The sequence below is a fragment of the Astyanax mexicanus genome, chromosome 5, assembly GCF_023375975.1.
Source record: "Astyanax mexicanus isolate ESR-SI-001 chromosome 5, AstMex3_surface, whole genome shotgun sequence".
Classification (NCBI taxonomy): Eukaryota; Metazoa; Chordata; class Actinopteri; order Characiformes; family Acestrorhamphidae; genus Astyanax; species Astyanax mexicanus.
Window position 1 is genome coordinate 16,818,507 of NC_064412.1, and position 16,766 is coordinate 16,835,272.

Genomic DNA, 16,766 nt, shown 5'->3' on the forward strand with positions numbered 1-16,766 from the left:
CCTTTACAACAAAATATCATTATAAATAGTCTAATAAAATGCTCCAAAACAGCTTTTGAATGAGATTTGTTCCAAAATCTAAAGAGAACAGGGAATTATCAAACCATGGTTTTGTTAACTAAATAGGTTTTAGGGCGTTTTCACACCAGCACTATTTGGTCCGGTTAAAACGAACTCTGGTCCGTTTGTAACTTTAGTGCGGTTTGATTGGGCAGGTGTGAAAACAGTAATCGCACTGTGTGCGGATCAAAAGAACCGGACCGAGATCAGCAAGTGGAGGTCCCAAATGCACTCTGTAGCTGTTTGCTTGTGGTGAGAATATGATCCGGTCTTTATCCAAACCCAGCTATTAAATATAGTCCATTTATTTGAGCTAAACTGCTGATAAGGCGCAATTTAAACTGATATATTAGGCAGATAACGCTAATTACCATAGTTATGAACAAACGCTGTGTCCAGGCACTGCTCAGAGCCATGTGACTCTGTTTACTATGTATATATCTGCGCTGCACATCCAAACACTGTGTTTAAAAGCACAGTGTTTCAGCGTTTACTGTTAAAGCACAGATATACTTGCTGGAACACAGAATCTTCTAGCTGTATTTACTTTTTCCGTTTATTTATATTTAATCCCACGCCAGATGGCTCTGACCAATCAGAGGACACATCCTGTTCGCGTGGTTTATTGGTGCGCATTTTGGTGTGTTTAGGTTTAAGCCTGTGTGAAACCAGACCAGGGAAAAAAAAGGGAGAAAACGCTCCAAATAAACAAACTCATCAACTGATTCGGCCAGAGAAACGAACTACAGATGTGAACCCCTTAGACTATCTTTCCCCAGTGAAGCATGTTAGTTTTACACATTCTGTATTGACATCTACCAGTGGACCTCAGGTGATGCTGCAGCAACTGCATCATCTGTCAATTGTCTGTCAATTGCTAATCACAAATTTGGGCTTAAAACAATTGGCCAGTACCAAATACCAGTTTTTGATTTATTAAACAGCCTTTTTCTGAAAAAAATCCTTGTTTTCTTAACTGATTAATACAGTTTTATTGCTGCTATTTTTAGACTGTTACTGCAAAACGTTTGAATAGTGTGTCTGTATCTTGTATGAAAATGAATTGGATGAAATGGATTACCACATGCGTTTCAGCCAAATAGAAATTTGTGTTTGTTTCTTTTTTTCTCTCATTGTTGAAAGTAAGAGACAAGTCTCTTAGGCAAAGCAAGGGCAAACTATTCCATTTTCTCTTTTTAGTAACAGCACTTAGTGATAAAAAAGGGAGGCATTAGGCCTCTGGCTCTGAAGGGTATTGTCGGTGCTGCAGTGGTATAAAAGATAAAGTCTAGAGCCTGGCCTGAGCTGCCAAAAATAGAAGCAAAGGACCTTCATAAGAGTTCAGCCTTTATTTTTCCACTGTTGTCATTAGACCACAGTAACAGCAATTCACTTTAATGTCAGCTGAAGCATGTATTGCCACAATGCCCTTGGGGATGATTTTGTCCATGTCCATGAATACCCCATGGGCATGCATCACCCTACAAAACTTTACTGCTCTGCTGATGCCTGTTTTCACCCCATCTCTGATGTTTGTAAGCAGTAGGTATGTTTATGCATGTTTTGTATGGTTAGCAGAACTGCGTACGTGTGGAGCATGGGCGATGCTGTGTAGCTGACCAAAATGTGTGCGTGTGAGATGACTTGGAAGTGTTTATTGCGTGACATATTCGTTGGGAAAGTGCGTGGCATAAGTGTGAACTATGCAGTCTGTACCATCTGCTGCGTTGGTGCACGTAGACATGTCTTCATGTTTGTGTTTTCTCGCCATGGCCTTTAGCTGCGCATCTCAGAGAGTCTTTGATGAGCCTAATGATTTCATAATGTGCTCTTTCAGTAGTAAAATTCCATGTTTTATCTGATCTGGGAGGAGAAGAGGGAGTGGAGGTCTGGGTATGTGAAGAGATGGGCGATGAAGAGGATTTGAGCGTAAGGAAGACAGTCTGTATGTGTGGTGGAGTGAAAGCATCTCTTATTTGGGATGATTTAGGTATCAGAGCACATCTTGGATTTTGATGATCCCAGTCAAATGCTGATCATTTGTTCATATGGCTCATTTCAAACACTTTACAATTTTAACAAAGTATATTTGGTGGAATAACCCTGGAATGGTCTCCTCCACCAGTCTTACACACTGCTTTTGGATAACTTTATGCCACTCCTGGTGCAAAAATTTAAGCAGTTCAGCTTGGTTTGATGGTTTGTGATCAACCATCTTCCTCTTGATTATATTCCAGAGGTTTTCAATTTGGTAAAATCAAAGAAACTCATAATTTTTAGGTGGTCTCTTATTTTTTTTCCAGAGCTGTACATTAAATCTTGGCTTGAGATCATTGTGGTAATGTGATTCTTAAATGGGGCAGATTAACTTGATTAGCATGTACAGTATCTATTTCCTTGGTTATGAGCTAAATTTAATTTAAGGCATTAATTCAACATTCTTATTTTCAGACAGGGAGAGTGGGACTGCAAGATATTGGACAAACTGTTATTTTAATATTCAAATTTCTGTGATGTATGCAAAAATAAAAAAAATCAGAAGTCAATGATTTAATGTTGTCATTCAATGTTAAGAATGCACTCAAAATGTATCCATAATGGGATAAAATAAATTATATTTAGCGGAGATAATTTGCCTTTGGTAGATATTACACGAAAAATTCGAATATTGTGTTTTTTTTCCTTTGTACCAAACAGTAAAAATGATAAAAAATAATTATGATTCGAAATTGCACAAGATCTTGCACATCTAGTGATGTGACTATTTCCCATGTGCACATTGTGATTATGATGCTAAAACTATGTACCTTTTTAAATGTTTTAAAGAATAGTTATTGTAGACTGAATGCTTTTAAGATTAATAATAACTGATGACCATAGTATGATGATGTAGTGAAATGTGAAGAGATGTGGATCTCATGTTAAAGGAGAGGGGATTTGTTGATCTAAATCTACATAACATGCAGTGTACAGTGTACATGCAGTCTGGAGAGTCTGAGATGCTGAAGATGCTGATGGAGAGAGTACAGAAATGTGGATGGAGAGAGCTGCAGGCTGAGAGTGGAGTGGAATGAGACAAAGTGAGCATGGGGGTTCCACTCTTTATATTGGATGTAGTGTGTGTGTGTGTGTGTGTGTGTGTGGTCTCTGCAGGGACACGTGCAGCTCTGCTCACATGCAGCGGCCAACAGAAAACTCTGCAATACCCCCGAAGAGCTAACACACATTTTCACTTACTGCTTTTTCACTCTTTTACGCACACACACACACACACACACACACACACACACACACACACACACACACACATATCTGCCTCTTTCATCCTGGCTATCTAAGGCAAAGAGAGTACATTTTCTCTGGGGCTTTTTCACCAACCACTAATCCTGTAGGCCCACTCACAACCAGACACATACTGTGCCTTATAGACAGAGAAGCTGAGGTTATTTTTATTAGCACTTCATTTGGTATCAATTATCTAAGTATTACACTGTTTTTTTTTACAGAAGATCACACTATTTAAATTAGAATATGAGATAATTACAGAGTTTTGTTTTACATTTACTGTGATCATCACCATGCCATTTTCACTATAGCGCTGAGAATGACCCACCACCAAAAAAAATAATAAAAACAGCTGCTCTGTGGTGTTCCTGTGAGGTTCTGACTATTGAAGAACAGCTTAAAAGAAGGATAATAAAGTATGCAAAGAAACAGAAGGACTAAAGTCTGTTAGTACAGAACTACTAGAGGTGCTCTTATATTATATGATCAGTGGAGGAGATAAAGAAAATGGATTCAGTTAATTAGTGTAGAAACAAGGAGGTGGTGTGTGTTAAAGTTACAGATGATCAGTCAAGGGGGGAGTTTTATTTAATCATGGAAATTATCCAAAAGTTTTAGAAACAAGCCAACAGATTGATCAATCATTAAAATGAAAATTGTCCAGCACTAGTTACACCTATACAGTATACGGTAACTGATGGTTACTCTAGCACACATCTGACATGTAACAATAGCCAGGTACTAATAGGTTTATGTTCAACTGGTCCATAGAGTCCTATTCTAATGACAGTATTTCTTAACAAAGACCAAACAAGCTATATGTGTGCATTTGCACATCCCGGTCAGCTATGGGTGCAACTTAAAGAAGCTAAATGCATTTATTTTTTTAGAGACTGTAAAATAAACACAAAAGCATAACAGTAGCACCACACATCACTGGCACGTCAGTGTCATGACCTTGCAGACAGCCGTCCACAACGCAAATAACATCTGATCAGTAGCAGTCGTGAGGTCAGGAACAGATCAGTGGAACATATTCATACATACAATTCCAAACCATGACACCACCCCTCACCATGTTTTGCAGATTGTGCTTTGGAACAAACCTGTCCATTCTTCTCCAACGTCAAGTTATTATTGGTTTTATTTTTCTAGAGAATGTTGTGTCGTCTAGTTTGAATGTTTTCTAGCAGTCAAATCTGGCCTTTGTTTTCTTGAATGTTACCAGTGATTTGCATCCTTAAGAACACTGTCTGTATTTACATTCTTAAAGGCGTCTGTTTATCGTAGACTTTGACAATGCTTGGCCTACATCATTGAGAGTATTCTTGTTTTACACTGTGGCCTTTTGGATTTTGGTGTTTTTAATGTATGAATTAGTTAATTTCTGTGGAACTGAGATAGATTTGTTTTGTGTCTTTAGCCTAATAATGTCCACATTCATTTCGATAGACACCTCTGTAGGTTGCAAATTGAAAGTTGTCCTGAATAGTTACTGAATGCAAATTCTATAAATGAGAAAAAATATTTTTTGACATTCAACTGTTAAAGTCCTTAATTTGTCAAAACAGGCCACAGTAAACCATAAAACTGTCCCTTTTAACAAATATCTATATATCAAACATTTTCCCACAAATCTGTTATTAATTTTTGTACATTTAAATACAGTGGTTTGAAAAAGTTTGGACACCCCTGGTCATTTTCACGATTTTTCTTTATAAATCATTGGGTGTTCAGATCAACAATTTCAGTTAAATATATCATATAGCAGACAAACACAGTGATATATAATTTCCATATAGTCAGGCTTCTGGTTGAAGGTATTTTGGACCATTATTCTTTACAAAACATCTCCAGTTCAGTCAGGTTTGATGGTTTCTGAGCATGGACATTTTTACAGAAATTGGCGACCCAAACAACCATACCACTATAATGAAATATGCTTTAATTAGATGTGTAGTTCCTATTTATTGAACGAATTTAAAATAAAATAGCTAACAATAGTAAAGAAAATAACTGACTAACTGAAGAAATGGTTGATAATGCGCTTATTCATTGGAAAATCATTAAAATGGTCCAGAAAAGCACATGCCCTCATGATATATCTCAAGTGACCCACTGCCTCTTTTTTCAAACTGCTGCTAGTGTTCTTAGAGGAAAGTACTGGATGCCTGTGCCAGCTGTTATCATGATAGGGGTAATGGGAGAGGGTGCCATCTAACCACCCAAGAATCATAACCATTATTGTGCTCTCTCGGGCTCTGGCTACTGATGCTGGACTTGCATTCCTCAAGCTATAGCCTTTTGGTCTGCTGAGTAAATACAATGGCAGTTAAACCCATTGAATTGAAGCTTAAATTCTCCATTTCAATCACTTTAAACTTGATTGCTTTATATTTGCAAAATTATAGAAAATATGAACATTCTGTCACTGTCCAAACACATATTTCTTAGGCCTAGATGTGCATGTATTTTTTTATAGATATGAACTGCACTGTCTAGCCTCTAGTCCAAAATGGGTTTGTGTCTAGCCTCTTTCCTCTCAGATTTCAGTCTGTCTCTTTGCTCTGCAGCTTGTGCTCTTTGTTAAATGAGTGTAATGTAGGTCTGCTCAGCACTAATGTGGGTTAGTGCAGTCTGGGGGGGAATTAAGTCCATCTCAGACTTTAGCACCAGTTCAGAGCCACAGTACGATAGCTAACTGTGTGGTAAGCACTCTAATGATAACATGCTTCAACGTTACACTGTACTGTAATTATGTGTATCACCGTTATTAAGCTAGAAATGCCATGCCGTGTCATTAGGCCCATGTAGAGATGTCTGAGTGACAGATAACAGGTGTAATATATATTATTTGAGCCTGTAGTTTGCCGTGGTCAGTGACTGAATGACCCACATACTTACTTTCTGTCAGAGGTCTGTAATTTTTGGATGACCTGCAGACTTCCTGTTTGTGCCAGCTGTCTAAACAATGACTTTTCTGATGAATTTCCAGCCAGTTTCACACGTTTTTTTCAAATAGTAGGAATAATTAAGGCATTGAATAGTGGTATTTTTGCGAATACCTGACAGTAAGGACTGTTTCATGTCTTTCACACATTCTCACACATAACAGTAACCCTGCCTGGTCTGACAGTCAGTGAGAGATTGAAAAGACTGAGCTGTGGTTATATTTAGGTTAGGGTAGTTATTAAAGCCCCCCTATTTACGTCCAGAGCACTTATGCCAAGGTATTTTGTATGTGGGGTGGGGGTGGGGGTGTGTGTCCTCACAGCTGCATATGTGTGTGTGTGTGTTTGTGTGTGTGTGTGTGTGTGTGCTGACTCAACATTCCAGTCTAGCTCTCGCTGGCAGTGTCAGTGTGGTGAACGGTCAGTGCTAGCCAGTGGGCTTGTGGGAATGTCATAGTGAGACATGGTGTGCTGCAGGATTCTGGCTAAGGGAGGCTTCAGACTGTCACTGATACCCGGCACCTACAGCCCTCGTTAAACTTCCCTGTCACTTTCACGACAAGGTTTTTAAAAGGGACTTATAGGGAAGCAATCATAAATAACTCCAAATGCAGATAATCAGGTCATGATGAGCATGATGGATCGGTTTAAGAAGGTTACATTTGTACACTGTAGGCTGTAGGTTGTAAATACATGTCCTGGCCTGGATTGAAAAAAAAAACATAGTAGTAATAGGCCAAGTAGGCCTGGACAGTCAATTGAAAATGAATTGGATCAGATATTCAGAACCTCCTACAAATGTAATCTTGCCCATGATGTTTATTTAATTTCTGTTGAGAAATGTGTAGTCACTTCCAGTGTGTGGACTCTTCCCAATGCTTTCAGCAACAATGGAAGCAACATGGAGGAGAACCAACTAAGCAATTCAACTAAGCAATGTCTCATGGAGGAAGCAAAATAAAGACTTTTAATACCACTTATGGGATACCCAACCTAAAGGATGCACAGTTTTACAATATACAGTGAGTAGCTATTAGCGTAGCAACACAACAGAGCTCACAAACAGTGCTAACCTCACATAATCACCTCCAAAAGCACAACAGCAGTGATCAGAAGGCTAAAGGAATTACATTCAAAATACATGTATATTTAGCACTGGATAAGCAGCACTATTCAGTTTTAAGTCAGTGTGTTTAGTTCTGATTTAGGGACTTCACAGTGTTTTAAATGTGATTGATTCTTAAAGGTAAAGAGCATTAAAAGATGAGAGATGATGCACAGCACATTGCAGAAGCCCTGCATGATGATTCATTACCTGGTTGCCTGAAAATCCTGAAAATGTCCTAAAAAACACTGATCTGTCCATATCTATGTAAAAGTCTACGCACACTGCTAAACTCTATTAACATGTTGTTTTCACACATCCTACAAATATTTGCGTTTGCTTTAATATGGTAAAAAAACATTTAGCACTCAAAGTCCTTATAGGCAAGTCAGTTTACTCCAGGCCAGGCACTTATATAGCTTCATGCAAGACCAGCCTCCTATCTGTTTAAATGGGGAGAGACCAAATATTCTAAACTATAGGATTAAAGGACTAATTACCATTTGAACAATCTATTTTACATCACTGATAAAATCTGACAAAATTTCATGAACAGTTAGTGCTGAAAAATGTTTTGAAATACAAATTGGCCAATGGCGATACATAAGCAATCGATGCTTTTTTAAACATATTTTTAAGTAAGTAAAGTAGCTTTTTCTAGTCAACTAGTTTGCCCTCTCTCTGTTGTTTCCATTGATTTTTTTTCTGAAAACATATGTATATGTACATAAATACAATATTTTGTAGCTATTAAGCTACGTTTGTGTGGTGCAACCTGTTCAAGGTTATTAATATGTAAACCCGTATTTATGTTAATAACGGCCTACATTTGAACTTGTTTATAACTGCTGAAACCAGCTCATGTTTTTAAGTTATCTTAACAATATGTGGACATGATCTGAGTTATATTTTATTTATTTAGGTTATTTAAACATTTCTGTATTCCAGCAACAGTGTCTAAATATTCATAATAATTAAAGTTACATGACTCTTTAAATTGTTATAATTTTATTCTTATGCTCTTATATTGTCATTATTTCAGTGGCATAAAATTACTTTATCTCTGATTTATTAAATCTTACAAACAAAAATAGGTATCCTGACAGGCCCACTTGGGTGCGTGTACATTTGCATCTTATGTGACTTGGCCTCATCCAGATATAAACCAGGTTTAAAGGGGGTCTATGTTAGCTCTGTTCCGTGACATCAGAACATGAACTGGTACAGTTTTATTAACCGGAGGTGTTGAATTATTTTATTTGGAAAACATTTTATATTGATTTGATTGTAAACATTTTTGTAAATGTTTTTAATTTAATGTTTAAAAGCCTTTTCAAAGTGTCAAGTAAAAGAGAAAAGAAGATCTTGAATTGGATGCAAGAAATGTGTCATTACTAGAAGGTTAACATACTAACTTTAAGTTTTAGAAAATGTCAGTCAATGTTTTGACTCTTCAATCTAGTGGACTCAGTGACCTTATGTACTTGGCTTGTGAATTTATGCTTTCTGTGGCATATTACATAACACATACTAACATACACACACACACAAACACACACTGATTGGCGCATTCAAGATAACCAAGAGCTAACGTTCAGGGTTTTCCAAGAACTCTTCTAACATCTGTTGAAAACACTGCATTCCAGCCGGCCTGTCAGAGAGTGAAGACAAGTGCTACTTTGTTCTTTGAAAGTTTCAGTCTGGATCTGTTTCTGGCCACATCTCAACACACTCGACTTCATTTACTTGTTGAGACATGGATTCTGAGTTTGTTTTTGGCTGTGTAGAGTTTATCTCCTCTTCACGTGTGATTTGTTTATGTGAGTGTGTGGGTTTCAGTGGTCTGGTTTTGAGCTTGTGTGTAAGTTAGTGCTTGACCTGACAGTCTGTGCCTGTGCTGTTTTGTGGTATCCTAGAGATCTTTGAGGACAGTCCACGTGAGGCCCAGAACTCCGCACGTGTTCAGTGTTTTTATAACTGCGGGGCATATGGATTCAATTAAAGTATAGTTCCACAGGGACAGCCAGAGCGATTATTGAGCTGAGTGAATTTGAAAGTGTGACAGAGAGAGAGTAAAGACCGTTTAACTGGCAATGAGAAAATGTGGGCTTGTTTGTTTGTCTAAGGACGAGTTATAGCTGACATAGCTCTGACCTGCATATGAAGGTCATGGAGTACATGAAGGGAAGAGGGGATGGAGGTGTGAGTGCATTCATGCGGGCAGTTATTAGACAATGAGGCAATGAGAGACAAGGAAATGAAGATGGCTCTGTGCAAATGTGTGCAAGTAGCCAGATTTAGAGCCTAGTGCATCTTTTCACATTTTGCCCTTTTAAATGCTTTTATTCTTCTGGACCATTACCCCCCAAAGTGTTTCAACAGGATAATTACAATGCAGCAGCTCTATGAACTTCACAGCCTTATTTGGTGCCCTAAATTTGCTTCCCTCTGACTCCCACTCTCACAGCAGGCCAGAGTGTAATTTCTCAATAATGGCTTCAAACAAATCACATTAGCTTTGAAAGCTTTACTGTACTTCACAGTCTTAGTTTATGCCATATGTGAAAATACAATGACAGAAACTCAGCCTTGCTTATCTGATACACAACACACGCAAGCACACACTTACACACATGTTCTGACACTGACACACACAAACAAGATAACTCAAGGCTTACGTTCAGGCCTTTCCAAGAAAACGGCCAACATCTGTGAAACATTGGTTCGTGAGAGAGAGAGAGCGAGTTTAGGTCTTCAATGTTTTCACTCCTAAACCTGTTTTGCTACATTTTCTACACAAATTACACAGATTAGGTGTTCAGACATGTTTTTACAGTACATTTGGCTATGTAGAGTTTGTCTCTTTTCTTTAAACCCTTAATGTCTAAATTTAAACTAATCAGTTTGGGTTTTTGCTCAGATTAGACTTGAACTTGATGGTTCACAATAATAAATGTAAGTTGTCTGTAAATGTATCTGTCTGTAATATAAACAAATCTGTTGCTGAAACAGCATACATGCACACACTGATATGTTTATGCACGTCACCACTGCCTTTATCTTCTGCTGGCCGATGACAACAGCACTAAGTGCGTGTGTACAGGCAAAAATACGCAGTGAACCTAGTCTGAAAAAAAAATATTTGACATGTCCATACAGCCCTGAAATAAATAAAAACACATATCTGCTTCACGTAAGTCAAATAAATCAGACTAGAGTCACATCAGCTTGTTAATGTTACCCTAACTACTCTCCAAATAAGTTTATGTTTACCGTGTAGATTTATTTGTGTGGATCTGTTTGTGTGTGTGTTTTTGTGAGTTTGTGTTGCAGTGATATGGCTATATGCAGTATATGCAGTGTGTGTCTGACAACTTGTCCCTACATGTCTCCTGAGTATCAGAATTATATTTGGATAAACACACCCAGGACCCATTTCAGGAGAAGATCTGAGATACCTTTGAACCACATGTTATAGTAATGTAAATTCTATCTAGCAGACACATTTGACTTCCAGGACAACTAAAACAACAGTAATAATATCAGAATACAGTCCAGATCACATAAAGTGAATATTTGATGTTTTCTCACATAAACTGACAAAATCAAACCATAGCTTGTTTGAGTGGAATTGATCCCCTGACTTTGATTTGCATGACCACCATTTTACCTGTTACATATTTGCTACCAAAGCACTAATCCAACAGAACTGAGTGAAATCAAAGATGCTTAATTTAAAATGATAAAGTACTTTTTTTATTTTTCATACTATAAGTAAAATTAGTATTATTTAAAAATATTCTGGAAAAGGAAATTCAGGAACACGCTCTATACAGTGACCTATCCCTAGAGAACCATGGTATCAGTGAGGGTATTTGAGGTAAATGGGAGTAGGTTGGGGTGGTGAGAGTAGCAGATGACACATGATATTGAAGAATGATACAGCCTCAAGATAGGCATTGGGAAGTTTGGGTATTTTCCTGGTGTTTTGTCTTGTGAGGGTTGAGTTTTTCCCAACCCAGGCATTATATAGCTTGTATACATGTATAGTTTATTAATAGGTCATCTTAGCTACAGTTGCAACACTTTTAACACAGCTATCTTCTGACATTGAAGCATGCCATGCAATTAAATACTGTACCATTGATTCATATTGTGTTCATACTTTAATCAAACAGCATCCAGTAAACCGGCTCAGGCAGCCTTGTGTAAACAACTGTTCAAAAGACAGCATTTATACTTAGGTTCAATCCTATTTCTCTTCTGTAACCCTTATCTTGTTTTTAATTGGCACCCTTCCCCTTGAAATCAAGTTAAAAGGCAAAGTGGTTGAAATTCTCCTCCTAAGAAGTGGGACAACGCTTCAATAACCCAATGCGTATTCAAAATAAATAAAACTAAATAAAAAAACATCACTGCTTCATTACCAGCCACTACTGGTACTCTGTAGGTGCCAGTCTGTTTCTGCAAAATTCTGCAACATCTCTGCTGAACTTTAATTAAATTTAGGGCATCATGTCTTTCAAAAAAACATAATTCCTCAATAATAGGGAGAAAAAGTTAGTTATTTGCTAGCTTCATGTTAAAATCTTTCCACTGTACCTAAAAACATGCAGTAGCCTTGGCTGCTAGAATATAACTGCTGCACCATTTTAGGTGGAATATAAATGTAACTTTGATGCATACCACTAACGATTTTTTTCTGCTTGTTTTAAAAAAAAAGTACAGTCAAACTACATTAATCTAAGATAATGCATTAGATATTGTAATTTGTTGTAATTGTTATTTTTGTAGGTTTCTTTGGTCGCTTGTGCCACCAAAATAAAAAATAATATAATCCACCCTACCCCTCTATCCCAACAATAATTGGGACACACCTACATGTGATCTTTCAGGAAGTAGGGATAAGTCTAAGGATAGGGTGAGATTAGGCCTTACTGAATAAATGTAAGCCAGTCATGCTAGTAAATGGATCTGGCCTTTGCTAGAAATGTGGAGCCTAGGCTTAATCTTTGTACAAGTAAATAGCACATTTATTTTTATGCTAGTCGTGGCCGCTGATATCATTCTGAAATCAGACTGATGTTATATACTTTTCAGCAAGGATACAGAGTGAGAGATTTCCACAAGCTTCTGGTAAGTTGAAGGCTGAGCAACACACACACACATGATTGTACGTCAGCAGAGGAGCATGAGTTGCAGAGGGCTCAATGTAATCTAATCGCTGTAACTAATACTTTGCAATGACCTTTCAACTTCAGAGGAAGTGGAGCAGGAAGAGTGTGTGTGTGCGTGTGTTTGAATTTTACTTCCATAACTTCCACTTCTCTTAAGATTCCGTTTAGACAGATGTTCTGACATTTTTCTTTAGAATTGTTTAAAATTGTTCAGAATTTTTTGTTCCATTAATAAAGGCAAATCGTCAAACCCAGATGCAGCAAAACAGGCCCAAACCATGATACTACCACCACCGTGTTTCACATACCAACTACATACTAATTAGTAGATAGATAGATAGATAGATAGATAGATAGATAGATAGATAGATAGATAGATAGATAGATAGATAGATAGATACTTTATTGATCCCCGAGGGGAAATTCTAGACATCCAGCAGCAGGTATAATACACAAAGTTACAAAATGAAAAATATAAAGATATAAAGATACATATAAATACAATCAAATAAAAAATAGAATGTACAATGTAAAAGTACAGTCTTTAGTGTGTGTGTAATGTAGAATGGAGGTAGTGCAGTGAACACCAGTTGATGTGCATAAAGTGAGGATAACTGATGTCAGCCATACAGAAAGTGCAAATACACAGTTATATAATAATTTAAATTCAGCAGTGCAAAAGATACGTAAACAGTAGATGAATGAACTAGTGAGTGAGTGCAAAATAGGGTAAAACTATAAAAATAGTGTTATAGGCATCAGCAAGTCTGAGAGTGTGTCCATAGCTGAGGGTGTGTCCATGGTGTGGCCACACCCTCAGCTATGGACACATTACATATTAATAGTAACTAGTAGGTTTTGAGTGATTCGGATCAAATTTGAGTATACACAAATATCCAAGATACACAATCAGAACCAGTGTAATTTTAAGTTAAATACTTTGGAGTTTGCCATAACTGGTTTGAGTATTATTTACTGGTGCTTTATGGTTAATCCAACCAAAATATATACCACATTTCATGTCCCAGCCTAGCATTGTTAACAATACCAGTTGAAAACCATGCATAACACAGTATTTTGTGCATCCAAACACCACGAAAAAGATGTTCACAGATAGAAGCTAGACAGTACTGATTTTATGAAATATGAATAAATAAAGCCTTAATAAACTGTATAATACTACAGCTTTTACTACTGCAGATGTGATGTGCAGCCACCTTAAATTCTGTCCTTTGGCTGGTGAGGCTCTCACAACTTTTCATTTAGGAAATATATGTGTTGTATATGTTTGTGAGAGAGGTGTGATAGGGTTGTATGGGATCTTTCACATTATGTTTACGCATTACGAGTGTGTGAAAGTGTGTCAGTGTGAGGGGGCACATGAGGGCCAGTTATATTTATAGCACTATAATAAAAACACCACTTGAGCGCGTATTAAGTGCATGGTATAAATGCAGACCAGCATCACATTAACACACCTACACACACAAACAAAAAAACTGGGTCACTGCCAGCCAAAAGTAAAAAAATGCTTTAATTTATTAATTCATTTAAATGTATTTTGCATTAGATAAAGAAGAAGAAAAAAATATGATTCACTGAAAACCTGTATTACAACAAAAATCTGCAGGACGATTCCAAAGTTTATTGGGTAATCTGCATTCAATGATGATTAGGTCTGGACTATGAGAAGATGAGTCAATTGTTTATTTTCTGGTTTATTAGGTCTAACTGTTGATAGCAGGATTTTGCAGAAATCTAGAAAAGTGCTTTTCTTAAAGAAAACACAGGATAGCTTGCTATGGCATCCCTTGTGGTTGCCATTGTGTTTTTAAGTAGTTGCTACTTGATAGATTTTGTATTGCTATGTGATTATATGGTATCATCTAGGTAGTTACTATGGTTTTGTTAAGTAGTTGCAATGGTGTTGCTAGGTTATTGCTAAGTGATTGATGTGGTATGCCAGGTGGTTGCAATGGGGTTGCTAAGTGGTTGCTGGGGTATCCCAGGTGGTTGCTATGAAGTTGCTAAATTATTGCTAGATATTTGTTATGGTATTCAAGATGATTAACATGGAAATGCTTGGTGGTTGCTAGCTGTATAATATAGTAACCCAGGTGGTTGCTGTGGTATTGCTAAGTAGAGCTATGAAAAGAAGTTGCATGGCAATTGCTGTGACATTTCAAGTAGTTGTCATTCCAGATGGTGCTTAGTTGATGCTAATGTATAAAGAGTCAGAGAATCTATAAAACTTGTAAATGTGATTCCCATTTACAGCCAATATGTCAATAACCTTTTATGCTCTTATCAAACCCCTCAACTTACACACAGGATTTGACATTGTGGGTGACAGAAGGGATGTGGTTTGGATCCAATGTGCAAATATCTGATGGTTTTTGGGTGTCCAGACTATAAAAATCAATCTGGTTTTACCAGATGCCAAAAATCTAATTTGGCCAGGACACCTAAAAATAGCCTAAATTGTATATAAGCTTTTGAACATGCCACATTGTGATTTTTTTATGTTTCTTAAGTCAGAATAACTGTGCATCAGGATGTGCTGATATTATATTATATATAACATTGTATTTTATGTTTGATTAGGTACAGAGGCTGTGGTTACTAAATGCATAAGCCTGTGTTCTTTAAATAATCTTGTATACTCTGGATTTTTAGTCATCTAACATTAATGAGTGTTCTGCTTTTACAGATGACAGATTCAGAAAAGATTCACAAATTCCTCCAGGTCTCACTCGTCCTTTTGCTAAATGTGCACTCAGAAGGCTTTGGCATCTAATGGGCTTCTTTGGTGGCCCAGCAGCGATCACGTGGAAATTATAGCGAAAGCACAAGTTTTGACCCATGACTAGTAAAGCTCATTTGTACACCCACATACATACACACACATCATCACTGACTGTACACTAATCACTATAGTTTTTTCCCAGTCTCTACTAAATCGCTAAATAATAGATATGTAATACATATATATTTTATTTCATTATTTTGATTGCTCCATGTGGTAAAATGGGAAGAAATTCAAAGCCAAGTCGATGCAAAGTGGATGTACACATCCATAAGCAGACGTGCAGAAACACAGATCATGGCATGTCCTGTATGTTTTCAACATGTTCCTAGAAAGTGATTTCCTGAAAAGAGGTGGGGCCTTTTTTTCCCCACACCAGCCCCCACCCATCTGCTGTGCTGAAATAAGAGAAGTCTGTTATTGTCCAAAACCAGCATATGATGTAAATCTTCAAGTTTAGTGTAAATAGAGAGGAGTGTATACACAGTGTTACACAGGCAAGCCAGAAGTGTTACCATAAACAAAAACGAGACTTGTGTCTGTGTGTGTGTGTTTGTATAAGTGTGTGTGTGCAAATGAAATAGCTGACGTATGAAAGTGTTTCTTAGATTATATCTGTCTTCAGTGTTTCCACTACTGATACTGTGTATGTTTTTAATACCTTTTCCACTCGTGCTTGAAATACAAAGGTCAGACTGAGACATGCACAACATGACTTTATTCACATGATCACAGGTACTGTAAGCTGCACATTGCTTTGGTGGTCTCCCTCATTAGTCTTCTTGCGTGGTCATGCAATTTATATGGATGGTTGCTCTAGACCGATTTACATGTCAGTTTTTTGTATCCATCCTGTGACTTATACTCTTCTATAATCTTTTCTTAGAGTTGATTGGATTGTTTTTTATGTTAATATTGTATTTGTAGTCAGAAATACATCAATCAATCAGGGAGAATGTTCCAAAGCACCTGCAAACTAAATGCAGGGAGGCAACTGTCCCTTCTGGTGCCCCCATGAGTGAAAAAGTGGTACCAAAATGCCCTTTAGAGTGGCAAAAAGGAGACAAGGTTCCCTGTTAGCTGCCCTTCTTGTGGGGAAAGGTGATCGAATGCCTCCTGTAGTGCCCATTCTCAGAATAATAAATTACTATGGTCCCTCTGTTTCAAAATGTTTTGATAATCTGTGTTAATGCAAGCCCTTCTTGAAGAAAAGGGTGCCTTCGTGAAGTGTCTGCTATGCCACCCTTACTAGGCTGTGTACCTATTGGTGCCATTTTCAACAGAAAAAAATAATGCTGTGGTGTATATGATTCTCCTCTGTGTAAGAGAACAGGATGAAGTGCCCAGTTAGGTGCTCCTCTGATGAATAAGTGCCCCAAAGT